We start from the raw sequence: 21,689 nt of genomic DNA, 5'->3' as shown, positions 1-21,689 counted from the left end.
CTGGGTCAATAAAACATTCTTAATGGTTTCATAATTAAGTGCTAATATCTGGTAGGATGAGAATTATCTTTCCTCCTACCTCTGTTCTTCAAGATTGCTTTGGCTATTTTTGGACCATTGTTCTGTTTTAAAAATTTTTGAACATGCTTGTCAAGTTCTATGAAAAACCTTGTTGGAATTTTGATTTATTTGTTCAACAACAATTATGTAGCACTTACTCTATGCCAGGCACTGTTCTAAATGCTTTGCAAATAATTATTCAGTTAAAATGCATACTTTTATTTGGAGAGAACAGATATCTTTATGCTGCTGAGCTTTCCCATTCATGAACATGGCAAAGATCTGGCCTTCTTAAATATCTTTTAATAAAATTTTATGATTTTCTCCATAATGGTCTTGACGTTTCAACTAGATTTAGTCCTTGGCACCTTGTGAATTTTTAGTGCTGTGGTAGAAGATATCATTTGAAAAATTACACTTTCTAAATGTCTATTGCTGGTGTAAAGGAATTCAATATAGATTTTTATTGTTAACCTTAAATTCAGCAAGTTTGCTTAACTCTCTTACTAGTTCTAATTATTTGTCTGTGAATTTTCCTGGATTTCCTACGTGAAAATTATAATCTGTGCTGGTAAGGACTCCTAGCTGAGCAGACGCGGTGATAGTGGGTATACTTACCTCATTCCTGACTTTCAAGGGACTCCTTCTTATTCTTCATCACTGAGAAGAATGTTTGCTGTACGCGTCTGATAGATTCTCTTTATCAGGTTATGGACGTTCCCTTCAATTTTTAGTTTGCTGAGAGATTTTTGTTTTTTGTTTTGAATTTTATTTTTTAAATTAACACAGAATTTTTTCTGGTGTATAGTTCTAGGTATTTTAACACATGCTTAGATTTGTGCAAACACCACTACAGTGAGGGTATAGAACAGTTCTATCACCCCCCCGAACCCTTCTGCTATCTTTTTATAGTAAACCTTCTCTCTACCCCTAACCTCTGGCAACCACTGATCTCTTCTCTGTCATATAATTTAATTCTTTTTGAGGATGCTACACAAATGGAATCATATAGTATATATCCTGTTGAGCCTGGCTTTTTTCACTCAGCAGAATGCATGTGAGTTGCATCGAAGTTGCATGTATCAGTAGCTTGCTGCTTTGTATGGCTGAGCAGTATTCTGTTGTATGGTCTAACAGTCTGTCCATTTACTCACTGAGGGGCATTTGGGTCGTTTCTGGTTTTTGATGATTATGAATAGAGCTGCCATAAACATTTGTATACATTTTTGTGTGATGTAAATTTTTGTTCCTTTAGGATAAATACTTATAGTAAGTGTATGTATAACTTTATAAGAAACTGCCAGAATGTTCTCCAGAACCATTTTGCATTCTCACCAGCAATGTTTGAGAGTTTCAGTGTTCTGCATCCTCACTAGCATCTGGTATTGTCAAAATTTTTTATTTTAGCCATCTTACTCCTCCTAAGAGGTGTGTAGTGGTATCTCATAATGGTTTTAATTGCATTTCCCTGATGGCTAATGATGTTGACCATCTTTTTTGTGTGCTTTGTAAGCCTGCTATATATTATTTTTGGTGAAATGTCTAAGTCTTTTGCCCAAATTTTTGTGTTGTTCCTTTTCTTACTATTGAGTTTTTAAAATTGTGGTAAAATTTACATAACAAAAAATTTACCATTTTAATCATTTTTAAGTTTACAACTCATTGTCATTAATACACTTCACAATGTTATGCAACCATAATTACTATCCATTTCCAGAACTTTTTCATCATCCCAGACAGAAATTTTATTCATTAAATAATAACTCCCCAGAACACCTGGGTGGCTTAGTTGGTTAAACATCTGCCTTTGGCTCAGGTCATGATCCCAGGGTCCTGGGATAGAGTCCCGCATCAGGCTCTTTCCTAGGCAGCGAGCCTGCTTCTCCGTCTGCCTGCTGCTCCCCCTGTTTGTGCTCTCTCTCTGACAAATAAACAAAAAAAAATCTTTAAATAGTAACTCCCCATTCCCTGCTCCCCCTAGCTCTGGGTAGCCTTTATTCTCCTTCCTATCTTTATGAATTTGCCTATTCTGGGTACCTCATATGAGTGGAATTATACAACATTTGTCCTTTTGTGTCTGGGTTTATTACTTAGCATAATTTTCAAGTTATATAGTTTTTAAGGTATATACATGTTGTACCCTATATCAGAATTTCATTACTTTTTATGAATGAATAATATCCCACTGTATGGATATTCCACATTCTGTTGATCTATCAACAGATGAATAATTGGGTTGTTTCCACCTTTTGGCTCTTGGGAATAATGCTACTATGAATATTGGTGTACAAGTATCTGAGTCCCTGCTTTAAGTTCTTTTAGGTATATACCTTGGAGTGGAATTGCTGGGTCATGTGGGAATTCTATGTTTAACTTTATGAGGAACCACCAAACTTTTCCTTAGTGGCTGTACCATTTTGCATTCCCACCAACAACTTACTACTCAGTTTTGAGAGTTTTTTAAAATATATTCTGAATACAAGTCTTTTTTTGCATGTGTCATTTGCAAATATTTCCTTTTTTAAAAAATAAAGTTAATTTTTAAAAAAGATTATTTGAGCGAAGTAAGTTAATCAGAGAAAGACATGTATCATATGATCTCACTGATATGAGGAATTGTTAAACTCAGGAAACAAACTGAGGGTTGCTGGAGTGGTGGGGGTGGGAGGGATGGGGTGGCTGGGTGATGGACATCGGGGAGGGTATGTGCTATGGTGAGCGCTGTGAATTGTGTAAGACTGTTGAATCACAGACCTGTGCCTCTGAAACAAATAATACATTATATGTTAAAAAAAAAAAGAGAAGAAGATAGCAGGAAGGGAAAAATGAAGGGGGGGAAATCAGAGGGGGAGACGAACCATGAGAGACTATGGACTCTGAAAAACAAACTGAGGTTTTAGAGGGGAGGGGTTGGGGGAGATGGGTTAGCCTGGTGATGGGTATTGAGGAGGGCACGTTCTGCATGGAGCACTGGGTGTTATATGCAAACAATGAATCATGGAACACTACATCAAAAACTAATGATGTAATGTATAGTGATTAACATAACATAATAAAATAAAATAAAAAAAGATTATTTGAGAGAGAGAGAGAGAAAACGTGTGAGTGGGGAGGAAGGGCAGAGGGAGAGGGAGAGAATCTCAAGCAGACGCCCTGCTAAGTGAGGAGCCCAGTGTGAGGCTGTATCCCAGGACCCTGAGATCATGACCTGAGCCCAAATAAAGAGTTGGATACATCACTGACTGAGCCACCTAGGTGCCCCTCTCGCCTGTACTTTTGGTGTCATATCAAGAAATCATTGCCAAGACCAATTTCAAGAAGCTTTTCCCCTATGATTTCTTCTAGGCGTTTCATGGTTTCAGGTCTTACCTCTAAGTCTTTAATTCCTTATGTGTTGATTTTTGTGAATGGTATAAGATAAGGATCCAATTTCATTCTTTTGCCTATGGATTTCTAGTTTTTCCAACACCATTTATTGAACAGGCTGTCTCTTTTCTATTGCATATGCTTGGCACTCTTGTCAAAGATCAGTTGATTGTATATTCGTGGATTTATTTCTGGGTTTACCATTCTGTTCCATTTGTCTATATGTTTGTCTTTATGCTAATGTTCTTCTTTATCTCTGGTCATTTTCTTTTTATGAAGTCTATTTTGTCTGAGTAATACAACCACTCCTTCTTTATTTTGATCAGTTTTTTCATGGTATATCTTTTCTCACCCTTTTGATTTTAACCTTTCTATACCATTACATTTAAAATGGTTTCTTGTAGACCTCATGTAATTGGGCTCTTTTAAAAATCCATTCTGGGGCACCTGGGTGGCTCAGTCGGTTAAGCATACAACTCTTGGTTTTGGCTCTGGTCATGATCTCGAGGTCCTGAGATCGAGCCCCATGTTGGGCTCTGTGCTTGGCGTGGAGTCTGCTTGGGATTCTCCCTCTCCCTCTGCCCCTCCCCTCACTGGTGCTCTCTCACTCTATCTCTCTCTAAAATAAATAAATAAAATATTTAAAAAATCCATTCTAATAATCTCTGTCTTTTAATTGGTGTATTTAGACTTTTTGCATTTAATGTATTATTGATATGTTTGAGTTTAAATCTATTTTATTATTTCTTTTTTTTGTTTCCTGTTTTCTGCTTACTTTTGGGTTATTTGAATATTTTTTGGTCTCTCATTTTTTTTCTCTACATTGTTTTGCTGAGACTATCTTTCCATTATTTCAAGAGTATTTGTCCTTACTTGTTGGAGAATCTTCATAATAGCTGCTTTAAAATTTTTACCAGATAATTCCAACAATTTGTCATTGCAACATTGATATCTGTTAATTGTCTTTACTCATGTATGGTTCTTCATATCCAGATAAATTTTTGAATTTTATCCTAAACATTAGAATATTGTGTGATGAGACTTTGGGTCTTATTTAAATCATACGGAGAATCTGGATATTTTTGTTTTGGCAGCTGGAACCAAGATGTGTTCAGACTGAAAGTTCTGACTTGCCTTCTGTGGGTTGTGATTAGAATATCAGCTCTGTTTCTAAGCCTTGACAATGTTATTCAGATCTGTCCCATGTGTACCACTCAGGAGTCAGTCTGGGTTGGGTACTGGTCGATTAGTTCAGTTCAGCTTTTAAGGTCTATGCTATTCTGTTAAGAGTCAGATTCATACATGCACTGTTCAGAAGTGAGCCTGGAAGGTCATATAGCTTTCACTGGTTTGTTTTCCTGAACTTCTCCTTCTCCACAATTCCCCTTATACTTTATCGCTTCTTTAGGCTCCCCTTTTAGGTCTCTGGCTAGAAAGTTGGAACTTTTTTTAAGTTTCTCTACTACTCACTTCCCATGATTGTACCTGAATCCCAGGCCAAGGGGCAGGAAGATGGAGAGAGAAAAATAATGCAGTGGGGGTTTAGCACTCTCTTGGGACCACAGATCCTTTGATAAGAGAAGAAGATACTCCTCCTTTAGAGTTGTAAAGGCTTGTGGGTGTCTAGGGGCTGACATACAATAGAATACAGAAAATAGAAGAAAAAAATACATGGATTTCCCATACTCAGGCTATTAGAAGACTCATTTCCCACTCTTGTTCCAGTCCTGGAAGTGTTCACCTGGAGTTCTCTTTTTTTATGGTGATGTCTGCTCTTTATTCATTTTGATATCCACTTGACTGCCTTGAGGCATGGCCAGAGGACAATAGAAGAAAAATAGAAGAAAACCCAGAAAACTTACCACTGGTTTGGCGGTACTTTGAATTGTTGTTTCTTTTAATCCGCCTGCTACTGTTTACTTTCAGCATCCTCAAATAGGTACTCCATGTATTTTACTCAGGTTTTGTAGCTGCGTTCAGTGGGAGAGATAGGGTGGAGTGTGCTTATTCCATCTTATTTGGAAAGAGACCTCATCCTTTTTGTTTTGTTTTTATTTGTTTTCTTTTAATCATAAGTAAGCCTTGAGTTTTTTTCAAAGACTTTCCCTTCATCTGTTGAGGTGATATTTTTGTTTTCTTATATAATCTGCTAGTATTTCTAAAAGAGAGAGACTATTAGATTACTAGATTCTCTAATATTATTCTTATAGTTCTGTGATAAGCATAATTTGTCTAAGCTTTATAATAAAAAAGTACATTTTTGCTTTCAGTTTGCTAACTGGTGTTGGGTCTGGTGTTTATTTACTATTATTTCACCTATGTTCATGTTCATGTTAGTACCATCATGGAAATATTCAATTTTCCCATACTCTCTTTCTCTTTTACATAAATATTCCCACATGCCAACTTTAAGATTTACTCAGCTCCTGTGAAGCAGCAAGTTGGTCTTTGCTTTACAAAAATTGGACTCTAAGTATGAAGGAAGAGGCCAAACGAGAAGACAGCTGTGCAGAGACATCTGTTAGTGGTCACTAGACCCCTTTTCCAGATGTTGTGTGACAGTTTCTTCCAGTGTCAGTTTGCAGGTAATTCAGTAGTCTGTCCTTTCCTGGGCTGTGCAAGGTGTAGAACCTAGGAGCTTGGAGTCCTGGGTCTTCCTCCTGCGTGGTTCCAAACCAGCTGTCTACAGGGGCAGTCTCAGTGACTCATGTAGGAAAATGTGTGGACCAGGTTCACATGAGGTGGGAAGGACCATTTTCAGTGATATTTAAAATGTCATCTTATGAATGCGGTTGAGCCAGGACAGACCAGCTAAGTGATTTTAGGAAGTCATCCTGTCTCCCTGAACTTCAGTGTCAAAGTGGGGGTCTTTGGGGCTCTAGAGGTCTTTAAGGCCATCATGCCTTTGAGTCTAACTTGGGCTCCATTGGCTGGAAAGGAAACTGGTATGCCTTGTGGGGTGGGCGGTGGTCAGAAAGGGCTGTTAATGAGGCAGCCCAAGAGGAGCAGGGCCGAACAGCAGCCTCAGAAGGGTGAAACATTTTAATTGTCATCTTCCACAGAACAGCAAATCGAGTGCTCGGATTTCCTCCCTGTGTTCTTTCTCCCTTGGCTCCTCCTGTCACCCTGGCTGGAGCCCAGGCAGAACTCGGCTGCTGCCTGGGGGCCATCGCCATGGTGTTCAGGGGCTCCCAGTGAGGCCTGTGCAGAATCTGAGTTCTCCCTTTAAGGTGGATGCCAACTGCCTGGAGGGCCACCAGGGAGCGCCTAGAAGCTTCCACTTAGCAACGGTTTCCCTCCCAGGACCTGAAAGCCCTGCAGAGGAATGCACTTCTTGCTTATTCTGGAGAAACTTCTGAGCTCTGGCCCTTTCAGCTCCCACTTTTTTCCAACCCCCTTTTAAGCTTGGACTTCAGAAAATTGTCTGGTGAGAGACACTTCCTTGAGAGCCTTTACTCTCTGCCTCCACCTACAACTGAAAAAGTGATACTGAGGCAAAAAAGAGTTGAGATGACTAGCTTAGATAATACAGCTCTGATCATCTATGGTTGTTCTTAGAACAACTTTATATTGGGGCCAGACCTACCTTCCGCTGCACGGGATGCAAGTCCCAGCTATGCTAACCCAGCTGTATAATCTTGGGGAGCTCACTTCTGCTCCCTGGGCCTTGTGTTCTTCCAATACAGAGGGAAGGTCTTGAGGTAGGTTATTGATTACCAACGTCTTTTCCAGCCGGGATGGTCTAGAGGTCTGTGGCGCCATCTCTGCCGGTTGAACTGTGAATAATTTGATGTGGAAATGCTTGAAGCTATCCCAAGGAAGGTATAGAGGTCTGGGGGGAAGAGCAAGGGCTTTGGAGTCAGACAGATGTAGGATCAAACCACTACTGACCAGGAGGTTGGTGGTTATCTAATAGAACCGTATGTGCCTTTGTACAAGTTGGAAAACTATACCCCTTCTGAGGTCACTTTTTTCTGCTCCCTAGAATTATGCAGTGCATAACCTGTCCAGTTACACACAACTGTTGTCCGTGTCCTTGGGCCATTTATTTAACCTCTTTGGACCTCTGTTTACTCATCTGAAAAAAGAGGATAGTGATGCCTGTCTTACACGGTAATGGTGAGGATAGACATATGTGTAAAATGCCCATGGCTCGTACAGAGTAGTTGCCCTGGAAGTATAAATTTCCTTTTTATTTTTCCAGGAACAATCTTCCTGAGATGTGGGCTTCAGGGCCCAAGGCACCTCCCTCTTCCAAAAGAGCAGCCTAGCGGTGGCCTAGTGTTTCCAGGGTGGGTTTGGAGCTTGGAATCACATCCTGTCAGTTTGCCTCAGATTCTGCACTGTCTTGGGTATTCATTCCAGGATGCCTTGGGATGCTCCCTCTGTTTGCCCTGCAGGAGGGAAGGGGGGGCCCCCAGTGGCAGGGTGATCACTTAGGCACAGAGTAGCGTCACTGTTGCGAGGCAGTTGGAAGGCTCAAGAGAGACTAGGCCAGAAAGGAAGAGTGGCACAGACTATGAGGAATTTCCCCTGGCCGAGGGTGGCCCCGGAGAGGGAGAGACACAGGCTGTTCATACCTCGTCCTGTTCCACCTGGCAGGCAGGGCAGAAGCACTGGGTCACTACTGAGTCAGGGGAGCTGAGATGGAGGCCACTGTGGCCCCTGGTTGAGGAGTCATGGATTTCTCCTAACAGAGGTGTTAGGAAGAGCGCCAGCTCTCGTGTCAATTCCTCCTGCCTTTGAATTTGGGGACTGCCACTTTTGTCCCCCCAAAATTCATATGCTGAAGCCCAAAGTGATGGTATTTGGAGGTGCATCTTTGGGAGGTAATTAGGTCATGAGAATGTAGACCCCATGGTTAGATTAGTGTCCTTATTTTTTTTTTTTTAAAGATTTTATTTATTTGACACAGAGAGAGACAGCGAGAGAGGGAACACAGCAGGGGGAGTGGGAGAGGGAGAAGCAGGCTTCCCGCGGAGCAGGGAGCCCGATGCAGGGCTTGATCCCGGGACCCTGAGATGGAGCCCGATGCGGGGCTCGATCCCAGGACCCTGGGACCATCACCGGAGCCGAAGGCAGATGCTTAATGACTGAGCCACCCAGGCGCCCTGGATTAGTGTCCTTATAAGACGAGGAAGAGAGCAGCTTAGCTTGGTGGGTTTTGGCCCACAGTCTCTTATGAGGCCACATTCAAGATGTCAGCCAGGATAATGTCCTCTGAAGGCTTCACTGGGGCTGGATGACCTGCTTCCATGTGGCTCACTCACATGACTGACCAGTTGATGTTGGCTTTTGGCGGGAGGCCTCAGTTCTCCACTGTGTGGAGCTCTCCACAGGGTTGCTTGAGGATCCTCATGACTTGACTGTCTGGCTCCCCCAGAGTAAGGGATCCATGAGAGCCAGGTGTGAGTAGCGATGTTTTATGGCCAGGACTTGGAAGTCACACAGCACCTGTTTACAGTAATCTGTTCATCATGTGGTCAGTCCTGATGTGCTGTGGGAAGGGAACACACAAGGGTGTGAGCATGAGGAGGTGAGGCTCCGGGGAACCATCTTGGAGGCTGATAGCATGTTTCCATAACAGAATTCAGTGCTTTGGTGTTCCGCCGCATTCATTTATTTATGGTGTCTTTCTGTGCCCCAGCCACATGCCAGCCCTGTGTTAGGTGCTGGGAATGTGGCTGTGAATAGGACAGACAAGGTCCCTGCCTCATGGGGCCCACAGTCTAGCAAGGGAGATAGATATTAATCCCCCAAATCATGATTCCATTACAATTTTCATAAATGCTGTGAAAGAAAGGAAGGAAAGGAAGGAGGTTCAGTGAGAACATATGATGAGGGGTCCTCCTGTAGCCTGGGGTGGGGATGCAAGGTGGGTTTCCCTAAGATTGTTCTCTCCTCTGTGCTTCGGGGCACTTTGCACTGAGGTCCACCCTGGTGCTGCTTCAACCAGTTTTTTCTCCACGCCTAGCTTCCCACCAAATAGTGAGCACCTCAGAAGCAAAGATCTCCCCTCGATGCAGCTCCGTGTCCCCAGTGCCTGGCCCAGAGCTGAACGCACACTAGGGGTTCAACACGTGGGAGCTGAGTGACTGTGTGATCTGATGCCTGCAGAGACCTCTTCTCCTCAGAGGCTGTGTTTGGGGCCAGGGAGAGGGCAAGTGTGGAAGAGGTAGGATCCAATCGAGGATGAAGTAGAGTGAATCGGCCACCCTCCTGTGCAGGTGCTACTCTTTAACGGCCTCTGCCCCCATGTGGCTGTTTTCAGTAGCAGCAGGAAAAGAGCCCCCACAGTTGAATTCTGACCTGGAGGCTGTGATCCAACGGGGACCTAACTAGCATCGTGGTGCCTTGGGTCTCCTTGGCTTGGGCTCATTCACCAATAGAAACTGGCTGTTTTGGCCGCAGTGAGAATGATAGTCATTATCACATAGCTCCTGCTTAATGTGTGCTTATTATGTGCTGGGCACGGCAGTGTGCATTCTCGCCATCGCCTTACACCTTAGGGCCTTTGCATTTGCTGCCGCCTCAGCTTGCTGTGCTTTTCTCTGGACATCCCCACTCCCTGGGGGTACCTGCTCAGATCTCCTTCTCATCAGAGGCCCTACCTGACCATCCTGTGTCAAGTTGCACACGAGGCCCCCTTCATCTTCTCACCTGGCTGCACTTCTAATCTTTGTTGTACTAATCACATCTACTTATTTTAACTACGGACTCTGGGGGCACCTGGGTGGCTCAGTTGGTTAAAAATCTGACTCTTGGTTTCAGCTCGGGTCATGATCTCAGGGTCCGGGGATCAAGCCCCACATTAGGGCTCCATGCTTAGCAGGGAGTCTGCTTGAGATTCTCTCTCTCCCCTTCTCTTCCTTTCCCCACTCATGCTCTCTCTCTCTCTCTAAAAATAAATAAATAAATCTTAAAAAAAATACAATCTCTTAGTCTTAGTCTGCTTGGGTTTCTATAACAAAAATACCATAGACTGGGGGGTTTAAACAACAGACATTTATTTCTCACAGTTCTGGAGGCCTGGAAGTCCAAGATCAAGGCACCAGTGGGTCCAGTTCTTGGTGAGGGCCCAGTTCCTGACTAGTAGATAGCTGCCTCCTTGTTGTATCCTCACATGGCCAAGAAAGAGAGGGGGCTATTTCTCTTCCTCTTTTTATAAGGGAACTAATCCCATCATGGGGCCTCTACCCTCATGACCCAATCACCTCCTGAAGACCCCACCTCTGAGTACCATCATATTAGGGCTTCAGTGTATGAATTTTGGGGAGACACATTCAGTTCATAGCACACAAACATTCAGTTCATAGCACATAGAGAGATAAATAAAAGGATCACAGTGTTTGTCCAGGGGAGTAAAACATGGAAATTTTCTGTATTAGTTGAAATATAAAATTTCACAGTGTGAACAGAAGTCCTGTTGAAAGCCTCATCCCTTTATAAATTACAGAGTGTTTTCTTATGAGGTAGCTCATTTAGCCCTTTCTTAAAACAACAACGTGAGGAAGGCAGGACATGTATCCTGCTTTTAAAGCTGTTTTCTAGAAGCAGCTCTGGCCCTGAGAGGCTGAATGAGGGAGTCAGGACCAGGCAAAGAGAGGCTGGCATTCACATCAAGCCCTGGAATCCTAAATGCAGAGCTTTGTTTCCGTACTGTGTTATCAGTGATAAACCACAGTGGACATCAAGGTCTGCAGTCCTATGAAAATGACTCTCATAAGGCAGCTTTGCTAACACCCTGCCCAAAGTGAGTAGACACAACTGTTTCCATTGGCTGTGTTTGTCTTTGGCCTTTCTTTTGAGGTTCCCTTTTGCAGGGCTGTGCAGAGCCCAGCTGAGGGAATGGTGAAGATGCTAAGGCAGTGTATTTCTTCAAATCTCACCATGAACTTATATTTAATTTCGTCAGGGAGTCCTACTCTGCTCCCTAATCTAAAATATGCACCCCTACAACCTTCCTCTCTCTAAGAGTACCCTGGAATTTTCTGTCATAGTGCTCATTACAATCCTTAGCTAGACTCCAAGCTCATTAGCAGAAAAACCTTAAGAGGAAGAAGGTAAAAACTGCTGCGATCCTGTAGGCAGTCAGGGGATGTGAGATCGGTGTGTGTGCTGGGAAGAGAAAGAGGGAATTGTATAGGAAGCAAACTGAGGGTTGTTGGAGGAGAGGTGGGTGGAGGGATGGGGTAACGGGTGATGAGCATTAAGGAGGGCACTTGGTGTCATGAGCACTGGGTGTTACATGCAACTGATGAACCGCAACCACCCTCTCTGAAAATGGATAACGATCAGTTTGCCCTTAATGCTTCATCTCTTGCTGGGTGACCAGTAGATTGTAGTATGTTTTAATAGTTTTTTCTTAATTAATAAAGTTGGCCTCCAATGGCCAGCTCCCTGGGAGTGCTCTTCATCTCCAGCTTGTCCTCTTCCACCTCCTCCCAGAGACCACATTTGGGTCCTCCTCGCCCCCTTTTCTAAGTCAGTTTTTCTAACATAAGATCCTGTATGCACAGTTTTTGTCCATCTCTCAGTTTTTTTTTCTTCTCCTAGTCTTTTATTTGTTAAACAGTAGTCTTTAATAATAAGTGCCAAAGGAAAGCAACAAACAAAAGCAGGGGATTTGCATAGTGGATGGGAAATGACTGTGAGCCATGGCAGACCAGAAGTTCCTGTTTTGTTCTATGGGGCCAGGAGTCTGCAATGTGGTGTGCTCATCTTTCTTCTCCCCCACAAAGGTCTCAAACGGCTTAGATGGGAGGCTGAACGCGATGACTGGTCCTAATTTTTGCTGTTCAACCATTTTTCTTGATCTTGCTCTCTGACTCTGTACATTCCAGACTGTTCAATGGATTTGTAATAAACTTCCAAGATGAAGGGAAATTTCTTGCTCATTGTTTGCCTGAAATCTTGGCTTGTGTTCATCTTATAAAACAAAAAATATGCTCCAAAAACGCCCAAGAGTTCAACTACTAAAACTCCTTTAAAGATCTTCTTTGCCACTGGTTCCATAGTGTGGGCCATCCTGAGGTGCTTACATGCAGGCATCTCTCAGTTTTTTTCCTTATTAGTACTAAAACGAAAGGACCAGAGCAAGGTTTTGACCTCCTGTGATTCCAGAGTTATCTGGAACCAGAATCCCAAGATACTAATTCATGCATTTCTGCAGTAGATGGTTACTGAGATTCATGTGTCATGCGTGCACTTAGCTGTGAAGATAAAAAGGGGATTAAGAGCATGTCCCTACTTTCATGGAACACACATATTGTTGGAAAGGTAGACCCTAAAGAAATAACACTGACACCATCATCTACCTTTCGTTGAGTATCTCATCGTGATTGTGTGCTAAGATGGTGCTGAGTGTTCCCCACGTTTCATCTTCCACCCTGACAGCCTTTAGAGGTAAGTATTATGACTTAGAAGTACACATGAGCAAAATGACTTGGAGAGGTTTGGTAACACAGCAGAGAAGCCAGGATTCCAGGTGAGGTCCATCTGACTCTAAAGCCTGCAGTCTCTCCACCTGCTGTGACAGAAAACTGCTGTCAGGAGGACAGCAGCAGGATCACAGAGGGACTTGTTCACTGGGGGCGGTTGCATTTGGTCCCTGATGTGTGAGTGGGCATTCGTTAGTTGGAAAAAGTGGACAAAGACATGAAAGTCAAGGGAAGGCATGAATAAAGGCCTGGGGTAGAAAAGTGTCCAGAGTAGGACCCACAGGTGGAGAGCTCAGGATGGTTGGTGTGCAGGGGTGTGTGGTGAATGGTGGGGGCTGAGGCCAGAGCGGGGGGCTGGGGCCACATTGTGCATTGACATCCGGGCATGGACTCTGTCCTGTGGAGCAGGCCATGGGGAGACTACAGATAATATACAAGATAGGACAAGATGGAAAAGTGAAAACTCAGAAGACTTCAGAGGCCAGACAGTAACATAAGCCAGGCAGTAGGTTGGTTCATATTTGTTGAGGGGACTTTGTGCCAGGCACTATTCTGAGTTCTGGGAGTACAGAGCATAGGCTGCTGGAAGCTTGCCTTCAGGGAGCTAATACCCTCTTGTGTCCATGTCTGTGATGGAGAAGTGTTTCAACTCCAGATACTGACAGGTGCTTGAGAGAGGATGATGGTCAGAGAAGTCTCTGGGGCCCTGGCATTTGGGTTGAGACCTGAAAGGTGAGGGGGCTGCTGTGTAAGGGATGAGATCTATAAGAGGCAGGGTATGTGGTGGCTCCAGAGCAAGGCCCTGGAACTAGACTGCACAGTAATGAATCTGGTTCTGCCATTTACCAGCTGTGTGGCCTCAGGGAGGTCACCTAACCTCCCTGTGCCTCAGGTACCTCATCTATTAAGCGGGGATAACAATAGCCCAACCCCCTAGGGTCGTGAAGAGAACTGCATGAGTTAGCACATGTAAAATGCTTAGACTGGCACCTGGACATGGAAGGGTCTGGAAGGGGAGCCGATACTATTGGAATCCTTGTTACCAGGAGCACAGCATTCCAAGCAGGGGGAGCAAGTGAAAAGGCACTGACATGGGAATAGGTTTTGGTGGCTTTGGGAGGGAGAAAGGAGGCTCGTGTAGCTGCAGCTTAGTCAACTAGCAGACGAGGAGAGGAGAGGAGGTCAGATCAGGGAGGGATATGTAGGCAGTGATTTGAACACGGTGAGAAGCGCTGGAGGGATTTAAGCAGGGAAGCCATGCAGTGTGATGGACTGGTGGCAGGCGGAGAAGGGGTGAGAGTGGAGCGGGAGACCCCGGGATGATGTTGGGGTCCTCTAAACAAAGGGCCCTTGATGCTTGGACCCGAGTTTTAGGAGAGGAGCTAGAAGGAGTGATAGGAGTTAGGATATGTTTTAGAGATAAGGGCTAGGTTTTATTGGCAGAAGGGCTATGGGTATGACAGAAGGAATGGAAATAAGTGTAACTTCACACATTTTTGTCCTGATCAACTGTGGTGGGGAAAGGAGCGTCGGGGAGGGTGGTGGCATTGATGGAGATGGGGAAGCCTGGGGAAGAGCAGATTTCTGGGAGAAACACAGTTCTCCTTGGCCATGTGCAGTCTGAGTCCTAATGCACGTGTCTCAGGTAGGTAGCTGGGATGTAGCCCGGCTGGTGTGAGCAGCAGGGATTCATGCCACTGTGGCGAACTGTTCCCAAGGGAATTCAGATCATTTACTTTTAGACACTTGCTTGCCAAGCTCAATACACCTGCCTCCAATTTGTGACTCCCCACAAATGGTTCCCAAACTTCCATCCAGCCGAGAAGATAAATTGCCAAGCTAAGACCCAGCCTTTAGCTGGTTGGTAGTGGGGTTCTTTGGTGTCTGCAGAGGAGGACAGCTCCTAGCAGCCTGCCGGTCTCTGTCTCAGCGCCTCTGTGGCTTCATGGCCGGACCTGGCTTCCTCCACTCCTTCTCTAGCCCTTTACTCAGCTGGTGCTGCCCTGTGTTCAGGCCCTGCTCGAGTCCGGAGGGAAATGGGCAGATGCAGGCTCTGCTGTGGGGAGCTCGGCCCAGCGGGCATCTGAGTTCCTGTTCAAGGGTACAGTGACCTGTGCTAGTTTTATTTGTTTGATGCCTTTGATCGGCTCAGCCTGCAGCCAGTCAGTAAGGGCGCGATGATCTACGCTGCTGGACAGAACAGTGCCGGCAGCGCATGCCTGAGCCAAGCTTGGGAGCTGAGTGTGCACACTAGCTCTTCGGGGCTCAAGGTCCCGCAAGGAGCGTGCATGAAGATGGAGCAGCTCCAGCGAGTCCTGGCTGGAGGTTGACTTCTTACCTTGGATCTGGGGAGCTCTTTGCTCATTTTAGGCTTTGCACCCTGCTGGCGGCATGCTTGGGGTGGGGAGTGATTTTCTCATTCAGCTCTGTTCTTTGTCAGGCCCACGGAGGGGTCTGAGCTTCCCTCTCCCATTCTGCTTGGACCCTCCCTCTCACATGCATACACTCTCAGTGTCTGTCCTTCAGTAGGTTTCAAAGTCATGCTGTGAACAGTTCTTTCTCACAAAACTGCTGAAAGAAACCAAGGGAATTTGACATTAGATTCCATAGGTATGCGTTTTCAAAACCATGCTGGGGCTTTCCAAAGAGCTCTTAGAAAGTGTGCTTGGCTGTTCCTTTTCAAAGTGGGTTATGTCCTTTAACACCTTGCTATTCAGAGTGGGGTTCCGGGACTATCGGCATCACCTGGGAGCTTGTTTGAAATGCAGAGTGTCAGGCCCCACTCCTGATCAATTGAAACAGAATCTGCATTTTAACAAGATCCTCAAGTGATTTTTATGCACAGTAAATTCTGAGGTGAGGTGCTTCAGACAGCAGCCTTCTGGAAAATGCTTGGTCTTGGACAGCTCCTGATTATATAGTCCAGAAGATGGTTCCAGGTTCCCTTTGTCTCCTGAGAAGATGGGGATCTGGCTTAGCCTGAAGATCATTGTGAAGGTGAATGTTGTTAAGCAGTCGGTTGCTGAGGCTTATTTAAAATAACACATATGGGGGCACCTGGGTGGCTCAGTCGGTTAAGCATCTGCCTTTGGCTCAGGTCATGATCTCAGGGTCCTGGGATCAAGTCCCGCATCGGGCTCTCTGCTCAGTGGGAAGTCTGCTTTTCCCTCTTCCTCTTCCCTTCCCCCCCGCTCGTGTTCTCTCTTGCTCTCTCTCTCTCAAATAAGTAAATAAAATCTTAAAAAAAAAATAACATATATTCTCTTTTTTTGGCAATGATTTAAGTGACTTGACTTTTGTGGGTGAAGGCCTCCAGTTATTTTTGTCAAATGAGGAAGGAACTGGGTGTGTCATTCCGGGGATGAGAGGGCTCAAGGGGCTTGAGGCTAGGACAGTTATCATCGAATGTTGATTGAGCCCTCAGATTTCATCATCACAAAGAGCCCTTTAAGATTGTATAATGGGTTAAAGGTGAAGGAGCCTATCTCCAGAGGGGGTGTGCTCCCATCCCTAGGGGCGATTCAGGCATAAGCTTGCCATCCACTTGTCTGGGATGTTATAGGGGATCCAAGCAGGACATGTGGAGTGGGACTGGACACCTTTTGACGTGCATTCCAGCTGTGGGAACTACAAAGAAAAGAGAAGGGCTCACAGAACTGAGTTTCAAGCCCAGCTTTTCCATTTACTAGCCCTGATTTGGGCAAGTCACTTACCTTTTCTAAGCCTCAGTTCCCTCATCTGAAAATAGGGATAATAATACTCATCTCATGGGCTGGTGTGAACATTAAATGAAAATTATGGACCTAAAGTTCCTACCAGTGCCTGGCATGATGTGGAGGTGTAATATATTTTCATGTCTCTTCTCTTCTTCTCTGTACTTTCCTTTGCCTTGTCTGGAGTGAACTGTAATTAGTGAACAGTTTGAACAGACAGCTTGATATTGGAATTTAATCTCATATAGTTCTGATTCTTGTTCTTCTGTGAACAAGGACCTTTCATTTAGCATTCAACAGAGTTTGGATCAGGTCAAGTATTAATATTATGTTTCCCCAACTCGGCCCCAGGCTCTGTGAGGTCAGGGCCTCGTACCTTGGCCAGGTGGTTTCCACAGAAATACCAGGGACCATGATACATTCATATTACAACAACTCTAATAATCCGTGTCAGGAAGCTCCGTGCCCGACCTTTGGGTCTCAGCTGGACTCCTGGCCACCCAAGGTCCATCCTTGCATCCAGCACAGCAATGGGGAGGAGGGGGCTCAGGGGATACTCAGCAGAGGTTAATCAGTTGTTTGATCTAAGTCACAGGAAGCCGTGAAAAGTCAGTTTGAAACCCGAGAACTTGGAAAGAGGGATCAAGAAAAGGAAGCAAGGAAGTGATTGAAATAAGTAAATTTCATTTTTTCTTAATATCCCACTTTGTTCCGTAAAGGATTGGTGCATACTGCAAAATAGAAATAAAATTCACTTGTGGAACAAGGTAGGATATAGGTAAATAAACAAATGTATAAAATCAGGACCAGGGAAGAAAGAAATACATTGCATGAGTCTTCCCATATGATCCAAATTCCTCCAAATAAAAAAAAAGAAAGTAAAGGAAATATGTTTCCCAAGCTGTCTTCTCAGGCTGGCAAAGGCTTGTATGATTTTCCTTCTGTCTGTGTTTCATTGCACCCTGGGCTGAGTGAGCCAGCGAGCCATTCTGCTCTCTGGCAGGCAAGCCTTGCCCCCTGTAAGGATTTGCCCATTATGCTAGGAGAGAAGGGCCTGGGAGGTGCACCATCCCTGCCACTCTCAAATTATCAGCCCTGATGAGTCATCACTACAAATCGGTTTTATTTTCTTTTGTGCGAGAGCTTGATTCAGAGTCGATTTGACAGCCAAATTGGCCCGGAAGGTGTAATGAGGCGATGCCGAGCATCTCTGAATATAGAAGGGGGGAAAGGAACAGGCTGAGGGGTGGTGATGTCTTTTATGTCGTTTGGGCACAAATTCCAGCTGGATTGCAGAGCTCTGTTCTGCTTAAGGAACAGGAGAGCAGGGTGCATTCCTCTGCGAGCTGCTAACTTGAGGCTAAGTGGAGAGGAGACAAGGGCCTCTCCACCAGGTCTGGGTGGTAGTCGGGCTCAGCAAACAGTACTAACACTCAGGTGTTGAAAGTGTGATGGACAGCACAAGGGTTAGGAGCACTGGCTCTGGAGTAAGGTAGCACTGGATTCACTTTCCAAATCTGCCCCTCACTAGTTGTTCCATCTCAGGTGATTTACGTAAGTTCTCAAAGACTTAGTTTCCACATCTGGAAAATGGGAAAATACTAGCAGGATCCTCAGAGAGCTGCTGTGAAGATAAAATTAGGTAATGGATGAGCAGCACTTAGTCTGGTCCTTAGTTATTCTATAGCTAGCATTTCTCATTTTAAGCAACCCCAATAACATGTTTTATATAAGTATTGAACTCAATTATCTTTGTGAATTACACATGTTGTGGCCCTATTCTTTGATGTGCAATGTAAGTTGGCAGGGACTCTTCCATGTACCCATCCGCCCTTCCCCTCCAGCCTCCCCCGCCCCGCCCACCGCAGGCTTTGATAATACGTCAGACTGGGCATCAGAAGCCTCCTTAACTCAGCACTTATACATTTTTGTGCTTAAAATGGATCCTGGGGTTGTCAGGCATTGATATTTATCAAACCCAGCAGCGGAAAAGGAAGCCAGACCCTTTACTTCCCCCTTGACACCCCACGATGTGGGAGTTGAAGAGATTGACTGCATCCCTTTTCCTGAGAATGCTGTGCTAGGAGCTGGAGACACGGATGACGTTTCCGACTCTGCTGCTTAGCTCTGGTCTGATCTTGGACAAGTCACTTGATCTCTTGGAATGTCAGTTTCCTCACCCGTTAAAGAGAATAGGCCTCCTGGGGCTGTTTTTATGAGTTGTCGTGCTTCTCATGCTAACATGAATTTGATTCTTGTTGCTATTCCCTTGTCCCTATTTTCTACCTAGGGAGCATAGAAGACAGTTAGGGAGTCAGCTGGTAGCTGGGGCTCTTGCATGAACAAGGCACTGAAGCTCCTTCCTTTTTGCCTGGCGTCTCCCTCTTCTGGATGCCATTGCTGTGAGTCCTGGCATCAGCACCCGCCTCACAGAAGGACTCCTCTCTACTGACAGTCTCTGGGCTTGTGCCAGGTAGGAGGTCCCAGGCAAGTGACCTCCTCCACTCTCTGTAGGCCAGTAGGTGGCTCTTACGGGGGCTAGGGGCATGAGGGAGAGGGGCAGCCCTCACTAAGACGTTTCTGCCCATGTAGCCCTCTCCAGAGCATGGCTCCTATCTGCCTCCCCTTCATGGAAAGCAGAGAGGCTAAATGGAAAGAACACAGACTTTGGAGCGTGGTACACCTGGCTTTGGATTGGAGTTCTGCCACACAACCGTGTGGTCTTAGAAAAGTTACCTGTCCTTTCTGAATTCCAGTGGCCCGATTCTGTATCAAATGGGAATGGCAGTCTTACTCAGTGTGAAGGCAGGGGCCAGGACTGGTTGTTCACAGCCTTCCCCGGTATCTACAGTTTAGTAAGTGCTTGACAAATATTTCTAAATATTTCTGAAGGGCTCAATTGATACTTATAGCACATAGAACTGTTCACTGTGTGCTAGCATCCTTGTACCTTCCCCTCCACGTCTCCTTCCAATTCTTGGCCCCCATTGCACTCTGCACGGTAGGTTGGTAGAAGGTTGGCCATTGATTCGTATGATAAATATTGTGTGCCAGGCATCTAGGCACTGGGGATGTAGAAGTTCTTTCATTGGCAGAGAATCCATGCTCTGAGTTTGGATCACATCACCATGATCATATGATCATGATCATGGCCTTCTTCCCTGGTGCTGGTCCAGAGAATCCATTGTAGTGGAAGGAGGAAGGCAATGAGCCCTATGAGGAAAGCACAGAGCATATGAGAAGGTGACAGTGCTGTGGGGAGGAATAGAGCAGGGGAGGGGAATGGGGGCAGAGGAAGAGGGGAAGTCGGGAGTTGTGATCTTAGTAATGTGATCACCGAAGTCCTTACTTAGAAGGGGACAGCTAAGCAAAGATGATGATCTTGGACCAAGTCTCTTCCTCCCCAGCACCCATCCAGTTTTCCTTGCTGGGTTTTGCAAGCTGGAGGCAATGTGAGGTGAGGCCAGTCAGCTGCATCTTTTACAGTAACTTAGGAAGGTACCTAGAACCTCATTCTAAGGCTCTCTTCTCTGGGAGTCCTTTGTGCTGGCTTTCCAGCCCACCAGGCTTCCCAAAGGACCTCACTTCGAGAGGGTCCCTGGGCTGGCCTCAGAGATTGTGGTAAAGCAGCAGATAGAATCTGCATTGGGCAGATTTCCCTCCAGGAAGGCAGACTCTTTCCCAGCTTGCTTCTAACTGTGTGTTGGCCCCGGCGCCCCGCCCCCAGCTGTGTTTATACTCGCCCAGGTGCCAGAGTCTTCAAAACAAGGGCGGCAGTGTTTTTGGTGCTAGTTTTGGTTACAAAGCAGTGTGCACCTGCCCAGGCCACCGCCACAACTATTTGGACCACCTCCCTTCTGTTCTGATGGCCTGGGTTATTTGTAGCTGAGCTGGGACATCAGTACCACCTTCATTGTCTGGGGCTGGGGTGCTCATTGTTCTGAGTTAACGTCCTGTCTCTCCTGCTTCCCTCCCAATGGTCTCCATGGCAAGCCCTTCCTTTAAGATTTGCTTCTGGCCATTTTGGTTTTTTTTTGGTGGGCGGGAAATACAACAGACATACCAGGGGCACACTTCATTTAGAATGCTGCTTTTCACATGTGAGTGTAGCTTCTGACGCAATTGATTAAAACCCAGACTCCTGTCCCCACTTGCAGGGATTCTGATTCGGTGTTTCTGGGATGGGACCAACGAATCTGGATCATCACCATCATTATCATTTTAAGTCAGTTCCCAAGCTCGTCAGGCTGGGATAAACCCAGATTGAAAGGCATTGCTTTTCCCCCTAACTTATTTGTATGTCAAGACTGAGTGAAATCAACTGTTGCAGTCCACCCAGGGCCTTGCCCAGTGCTGAGCTCATAGTTGGTGCTCAGGACATGTGTGGAAGTTTGGAGGAAATTGTTTTATAAGAAACCCTTTATAATGTGAAGAGCTGCTCACTAATGTGTCCCCATACTTATGTTTGCAGTCTTAACAGTTGATTTTTTCTTAAAGCAGAGGCATGTCTCTGTTCACGATTTTAATGACAAAACAAAAGCATCCTGAAAAGAAGAATTGAATAGGGGTAATTATTTTTGAAAGAATTTGAGCCACACCTTCCTTCCTGAATGTTGCTTTGATGAAGATGTATGAAGTTACACCAGCTATTAGTACTTCTCAGCTGCTCAGTGGAATCAGCTAGCAGCTTAATAGGTATGATGCTTGGGTCCCAATCCCAAGGCTCTGTTTAATTGGGCTGGGGTGTGGCCTAGGCATCAGGATTTTAAGAAGTTCCCTAAGTAATTCTAATGTGCGGCCAGGGCTACAAATCCCTGACCTAGAAAGTGTGGAACTCCCTGGAGAGCAGAGTGGGAGATTTGTTTCTTGAGTCTTACAGGGAGTCCTCTTGGACTAGAGATGGAAAATCTCCTGGATTCTGTGATCCAAGCCTGCTCTGGAATCTGAATCTAAAACATACATAATTTATATAAATAAATAGACATACACACACAGTATCTAAAATTTTAATGTACATCAAATAATAGTCAATTGTTTTCTACCCCTTTAATAAAAACATTTTTCCTGATTATAAACATGGTGCACGAGTATCATAAACTATTGGGTTTAT

The 21,689-nt window shown here is 45.0% G+C and overlaps 1 protein-coding gene and 1 pseudogene across 4 annotated transcripts in view; one reads left to right on the top strand and one right to left on the bottom strand.

Moving 5' to 3' along the window:
* The window catches only part of PDE1C (phosphodiesterase 1C), a 506,198-nt gene that overhangs the window by 60,221 nt on the left and 424,288 nt on the right, over nt 1–21,689 (top strand). The window lies entirely within an intron of this gene.
* On the bottom strand, nt 11,964–12,466 carry LOC118539814 (protein CEBPZOS pseudogene; annotated as a pseudogene).

The sequence above is a fragment of the Halichoerus grypus genome, chromosome 12 (genome assembly GCF_964656455.1).
Source record: "Halichoerus grypus chromosome 12, mHalGry1.hap1.1, whole genome shotgun sequence".
Taxonomy (NCBI): Eukaryota; Metazoa; Chordata; class Mammalia; order Carnivora; family Phocidae; genus Halichoerus; species Halichoerus grypus.
The sequence above is the reverse complement of the archived record's forward strand: the minus strand, read 5'-3'. Positions and strand labels throughout refer to the sequence as shown.